Below are 7,469 nucleotides of genomic sequence, written 5' to 3' on the forward strand. Positions count from 1 at the left end.
ATATATCAAATTTCATGAAACTTTTCACAGATGACATTATGATGATGCTGTGAGTGTCATGTCAATTTTCTTCTTATTTGCATATTTAATGAACTTTTGTTATTAGTGAGATAACTCCGAAATTCCTGCACGAAACTTGATGATATTTGCAACAGATATTGATCTGATATATATCTAATTATACTTAGAAGCATTCGGCAGTGTCAAGTTAAAAAATAGCTCATTTGCATATTTTATGAAGTTTTGTAATTAGTCATATAACTTCGATATAACTTCACCAAATGTGATGAAATCTGCTGCAGATACTGATCTGACTAATATCTAACTGTAGTGTAAAGCATTTAGTAGTGTGACATTAATTAAGGGTTCATTTGCATATTTAATGAACTTTGTAATTAGTGATATTACTCCAAAATTACAGCGTTAAATTTGATGAAACTTGCTACAGATGTTGATCTGATAAATATCCAATTGTACTGAGAAGCATTGAGCAGTGTCAAGTTAATAATTAGCTCATTAGTAGTAAAGTAAACGTGGACAACTGGGATGAAGTAAGAATTTTACACCCCATTTTATTCATTTATCTACATGAAGCGAAGGAAAAATTAACCATCCATGTAACTAAAGTATAACCCTGACCTATATACGAACTCACGCGCAACAGTGCATTGTCCTGAACTAAGCGGGGAAATTCCCTGCTGAGCATGTTTATACATGTACGGGAAATTCCGTGTGAGTCATCACCATCAAACTAGCCTATATAAAGGAGCCCGTTGTCAGTCCGGCCGGCCGGTCGCGGAGTCTAGCTGATGTTGAACACGAAGTTCCTATCGGTACGAACTAACTTTCATATCCATTCAATCCATAATATCGTAGATATCGCTCCAGAGGTGGACTAAATCCTTCTTGTTTTTGAATTTCTAGCACCTGATGAAATATGTCCTGAATAAGTTCTGACCCCGGAGCCTCTGTTGTTGCACCTTTTTCTTGTATTTGTGTAAGCAGCTGTTTATATTGAACGTAATAATGTTTATATTTCTCTCTTCTTTTTGATACTCCCGTTTTTCCTTGTATTACATCAATAACGACACAGGTATAGGAGTTAAGGCTAACAGTACCGGAACTGTTGGAATTGCTGTTATTACAGCAGAGCTTACAAGAATTCCCTTAGTAATATTGAGAGCCATATCAATTCGACCCATTAATTTATAACTTCGTCGATATGCAGCACTTGTTCTTTCTATGTAATCAGCCAATTGTTCAACGCTTTCAACAACTGAGATGTGCATTTTTACTGTATATGTAAGGGGGATAAAAAAAATTGTAGTAATATAGAAATACAATATGGCAGAAGGAGGAGAAGATATACCACTCCAGGATTTAGTTGATGCAAATGTAAATGATGATGATGACGCTACTGCTGAAACATTCTTTATAGACGATGATAATGCCCTTGCAGAAGCTGATCCTTTCCTTGCTAGCCCAAAGGTTGATCGTTTGACTGAACTTAAAGCAGATGAAAAATTAAGAATGGTTAATAAATTCTTAGATGAGAATAAAATTACTGATCCGGATGCACTAAATGTATTGGCTATGGAATCTGAGGTTAGGGATGGAAAGCTGTATTATAAAAACCTCAAGCTGTCTAAAGATAGAGGAGGTGGATTTTATAAGCTGTCCACATTAATGAGTTTAAAAGGAGGACATGAATTTATTAGAGAAGTATTAGCAGAGCCCGAATATGTGAAACGTACATTGCATTCTGAAGATGTGAAAAACGATAAAATACCGGCTGAGAAGATGTCACCAAAAGACATGGTATATACAAGATAAACTGACAGAGTTACGGCAAGATGCTTCTGGTAATGCACACAAAATACAAGCTTTTGAAAATAAAATCGAACAATGGAACAATCTAAACCCAGAATATAGAGCTTTTGTTGATGAATTAAAGATAGCAAATATGCGTCTTGATGAGCTTTACAGTGAAAGAGAAAATCTGTTAGAGCAGACAGAACTTACACCCGAACTCAGAACAAGACTAGCTAAAATTGATGATCGAATTGAAGTACAACATGATATGATCAGTGGGGCACGTGAAAGACTGGCGTCGACTAGGTCTCTTCGTGATGTAATTTCCGATCCAGAATTGTCACTCAGGCTGAAGCTGACAGAGTTATTTAAACGAAATGGTATTACAATCGCTGCAATACTGACTGCCCTTGGAATGACAATATCAACAATTGCCCTGGCTGTAACTAGAGGAGGAGGGGGAGGAGGGGGAGCAGGAACTGGCGGGTCTGGTTCAGGTCCGCCCAAAGTATATACAAAAGCGAAAGAAAATGTAAAACAATTGGTGAAGGGTTAAAAACATTGGCTGCAAAAAGTGCTGCTGCAATACCAGGTTTAATCGGTTCCCTCGTCAGTTTTCTATTAAAAACAGCAGGATCGGTGGTCGGTTTGTTGGAGAACAGCTATGGATATTTTTAACTGGATTAACATTAGTCATTATAAATAAAATTATGTATTAATATATGACACTCCCTACGGCATCAACATGTTTGGTGAAAAGAATATTGCAAAGTTTCTTTCTAAAAATAAAGACCTGTTTGGTTTCTCTGTCGAATTGGAATGGTGCAAACTCCGGCGGGTAAATCGACATATCCTTCGAGCAAATCCAGGTGTCCGACTAAAGGATGATAATCTGTATCATAACATATTAGCTTTCGTGAAGGAATGTCAAAAGACTAACTTCTTTAAGCGACTAGAATTCATAGCTGTATTCCAGGATACTGAGGATGACCAAGAGGCTCATCATCTCCAAGAATATTGGGTTCTTCGATTGATTCGCGACACAGGCAATCGATTTATCTTTCAGTCAGACGGAAATATTTACGTAAAGATGTGATTTTTTCTTCTAAGTTATTATATACACGAAGTGAAATGTAAGATGTGATTTATTTTCTTTTTTTCTTCTACTATATACATTACACGAAAAATGGGGTACGATAGAACATTATCACCGACTTTCACCAACCGAATACCGAATGGAACGAAGTCAGAAAGAACTCATCATGTGATTGCTCATAATCCAAGTGAGGCAGATCCAGGCCAGACACTTATCATACGATGTCCGAAGTTAGAAAGCGGAGTACTCTTAGTTCCAGATACTTTCGACCTGGTTTTTGATCTCGAAGTAACGGGAGGTGGAACTACCAGTGTAGTACAAAATGTTGCAAAAAATTTGGTGGAGCGTATGAAACTCACATTTGAGGGCCAGACACTTTTCGATTTGAATAAAATAACCTTATTGAATGTTATCGCGATCTCTTCAAACATAAAAAGGAGAGAACGAACATGACACTGTATGGAATTCAGAACGAAAATCTAAGAAAATTAAGAAGCGGTGCGACCGATGCAGATGCCGCCGTCGTGGGCGATAAGTTACTTTTCGACACATATAAAACAAAATATGCTATTCGTCTCACTCATCCCCTCGTGACAGGTCATGGAGTTGCATATCCAAAAGCGTTAGGGAGTCATATTGAATGGGAAATTACGTTGGCACCCGCCCCCCAATTACTTGTCAGTAATCAGGTTGTTACAACCAATTATAAATTAAAAAACATTCAAATGGAATACGAGACAATTTCTGACCTCAAACTCGCGGGGTCAACTGCTGGTTATTACAACGGTGGAAAAAGTTACCTTTAGAGCATATACATTATTTTAGAACAATCCCATTCAAAGAATCGGACACGGTTATCAATGAAAATATAAATGTACCACGACGTAGCATTAGAGGTATCGCTATACTCTTCACTAAAAATCAGAATCAGGCAGAACTGAACAGTGAACTTTTCATTAACCCCTCCATTGAATCTGTGTCTGTAATGATTGAAGGCATTGCAAATAAAGTGTACGCTCAGAAGATGATACCAAGACAATTTTGGCGAGAGGTGCGACGGTATTTTGCTGAAGATAAAGATTGGTGTGAAATTGATATAGATGAGGCCGATTATTTGAAGAATAAATTCTGTCTGTTTATCGATCTGCGTAGTTTTAAAGATATTGAGTTTCATGGAAATGGTTTAAAAGTAATGAACACAAAGGACGGAATTCAACTTGAGATCCTGAAGAAAGATACCGCGTGGGTTGGCGATGACGCTCACAATGATAATATATTTGCCCACATTTATGTTATCAGTGATGCCCTAGTCTCTATTGAAAATAGTAGATTAATGTCTTTACAATTTTAACCATGACCCGTCGTCCGTCCTATCGGCCATGTTTCTGCCAGCCATTCGCCTGTGTCTGGATTATATAGCTGCACACGTTTGATATCATTTGGCGCCATCATGATTTTACTGCGCTTTTCACTACGGATTTCTCCAGCCTTTTTCCGTACAAACTGTACAAACTGTGCCGGCTCCGGCTTCTTCCCAGTTTCAAACAGATCTTTATAATCTTCAAAGTTCAAATGTTTTCTAACACAAACATCTTTCACCCCTTTATTTTTTTCGTCTCCGAAGTTGGAGTTCGAAAAGCATACACTTTCGAGCGTATGCCGACAAAATCAAGAATAGGTTCACCATTCAACTCATCTTTAAATTTACCTATCACTTTTTTATTAATCTTCGGAAAGTTGGGGGCCACCATGGCCCCACTCATCCCACTAGTATCATATATAGACTTCTCACCATTCTTTTCCACATCTTCTCGGACTATATCATTGAAAGTTACGTCCGGGTCCGGTATCGGTACACTGTAAACAAAACTGTCAGTATCCATGTAGGCTAATCGTATTCCAGGGAACTGGGCCCGAAAGTAATTGTAATGCGTCTCATACATAAGCAGCTTAGAAAGTTCCAGTACTGCGGCGCCGATGAAAACTGGTTTTACATATTTATGCTCATCCGTTTTCAGTTCCAGTAGGGCACTGTCGCAGGAATCGCCATCCTCTTCGGAAGTTATGAAAGTTATATGTTTCATCTTTGGATTATACTTCTGAATCTTTTTACGACCACTATCCGTACCGTTCCAGTCCGAAACAAATTTAAAGTCTCTGTACTTTCGAACATCTTCTATTGTCTTACCGAACATTGCATTATTCATCAGCTTATAGAAATTCTTTTCAAAATCTGTCCTCCCCTTTGCCCTCATTTTAGTGTTAAAGTCAATATATTTCGCGAGACATGGAGCTTCATCGAAAGCAAGCACCCGATAAATCTTTTTCAATCTCATTCCCATCCGAAGATAGAATTCCAGCAACTTGTAGTGTAAGACATAGGACTCTCTATCCATCACACTTGTAATCAGTCGACCGCCCTGCCTCGGAAATTCATAGTGATGCGGTGCTAATGGCAAATCGCTGTGTTCTTCATGTAATTCGGGGGATATTCTAAGTCTACTTCTAGAAAACTTGGTGGAAAGGTGGAACCAGGTCCCCACCCTCCGCCAGCTCGGGCCCCCGCTCCCCCCTCGGCGGCCCATTCCTCCCACTCTTCCATCGTCATCCAATGAAGTCCGCCCGTAGGCATTGCCTGACTCATTGCCCAGCCGTAGAGATTGTTTGCATCGAGATATTTTATTTCGGTCACCGGTTTCTCCGGATCGTAATTCCCGCCGGCGGGGCCAGCGTAAGCCGGATGATTTGTCTGTAAATAATGAATATTACACTGGCTGATACCTCCTCGAATTCCCCGTTGTACGAAAGTCATCTGCTCAGCATCTTGAATGAGTTTAAACTTATTACCCGTGTAAAGTAACATAGCATCCCATGTCAAGCCAGGCGCTGACATATAGTGGGCTGGATCTAACTTGTACGCTTCTAAACATGTGTCACGGAAATTTTCAAATATATTTGCAAGAAGTAGAACGTCAGTCTCACAATAGAATTCCATATAATCACGAATCGTCTTACATCCAACTTCGTCCCATACTCTTAATGCATGTTCGTAATCAGACTCCGAAATCCCCTCTTCCGTCAATTCGCTATAAAATTCCCCCCTCTCCGGGAGCTCACCCTCTCCCAGTCTGTCAACCGAGTCTAAATATTCGTAGGGGAAGAAACCTTTCGCCCTTTGAATGTCCGGGTACGAAAGTGGCGCCGCCGTCCACCCCTGGGTCTCCGGCACAGTTTTTGCCAACTTCGCCAATGACCCCATCATCAACTGAGCACTGTCCATAAACTTTATAGAAAAGAAACGTCTCTTTATCTCCCTCTTCCCATCGACAACAATTGAGCCACTAAAAATAAATGTTTTCGAGAGACCCATAATTCCACCATTGCTCGTCTTAGCTATTAAATTTGGCTCTTGTCCGGGACCATCATCTATTTCATGTAACTTTTTCAAAATAAAAGAACCATCGTATCCCTTGAGGTTGTGAAAGTAGATAGGAATGGTTCTCGACGGGCGACAACCCTCGCAATAAAAAGTCGCCTCCTCCTTCACTACTCGGTATCCTGCCGGCTCTCCACATGCAATACAGACTGGATCACATCCGTCGCGCCGGTAATTAGAAGGATCCCTCATCGGTATTATTTTCCAATAATACGATTTAGAATAATACTCGGCCCGTTCTTTCATATCCTTCAGAAATTCTGTAACACAGGAGAGACCTGTGAATGTTCTTTTACCATAAACAGTGGGTCGGCCCGGGCCTCGTTCCGAAGGAGCCCCCACCCCCGTTCCACCATAACATACGAAAGACAAATTGGAATGTGTCGGCCGGTCCCCTTCTCAATAATTGCCTCAGTATCTGCATAGACGACGTAGGGGGCGGGGACCTTCTTCTGATGTCCTTCGAATTGACACACTTCCTTAGGAAAAACTGGCTGGGCGTCGTCTGTTCCACAGTACTACACCTGATGTATTTCTAATTCTTCTGTTGACTTAAAACCTCTTTTACAAACCAGGCAAATACACTTCCTTCTGCGCTCATTCTTTCGATTAGTACGAGAATTACGAAGGCGATTTAACGCAGTAATTGGTATGAAGTGGCACCTTCGGGCTTCGCCAACTATCAGTAAGATATTTGCTATTTGATTCCTATCACCTTCGGAACGGGCTCCGCCTTCCGTTCCGTCAGGGGCTCCGCTACAGCTACTATATAACACATTTATGCCGGACGGGGGAGTGGGATCATTTTCGTAGATCTGAAATACTTGAAGTTTGACGCCTGGATTTTGCTGCTCGAAGCGCCTGAATACAGTCAGATCGGCGGGCGTGGGCGTGGGAATACCTTCCCAACAGTAGTCAGCCATAAATGGGGCGTACGTATTCCATTTTCTCCTTACCTGACCACATTTCTTTTCACGAAACTCGGGGTCGGCCAACTTTAAACTTGCTACGATGGCGTATTGAAAACAGTTCTCGCTGCCCGAAGGTAGCACCAGATCGCTAACACAATGCTTATTTTTTAACCATCTGGGAAGTTGGACTGCGCCAGCCCCAGCCCCGAGTAAA

The sequence above is a fragment of the Ptychodera flava genome, chromosome 16 (genome assembly GCF_041260155.1).
Source record: "Ptychodera flava strain L36383 chromosome 16, AS_Pfla_20210202, whole genome shotgun sequence".
Lineage (NCBI taxonomy): Eukaryota > Metazoa > Hemichordata > Enteropneusta > Ptychoderidae > Ptychodera > Ptychodera flava.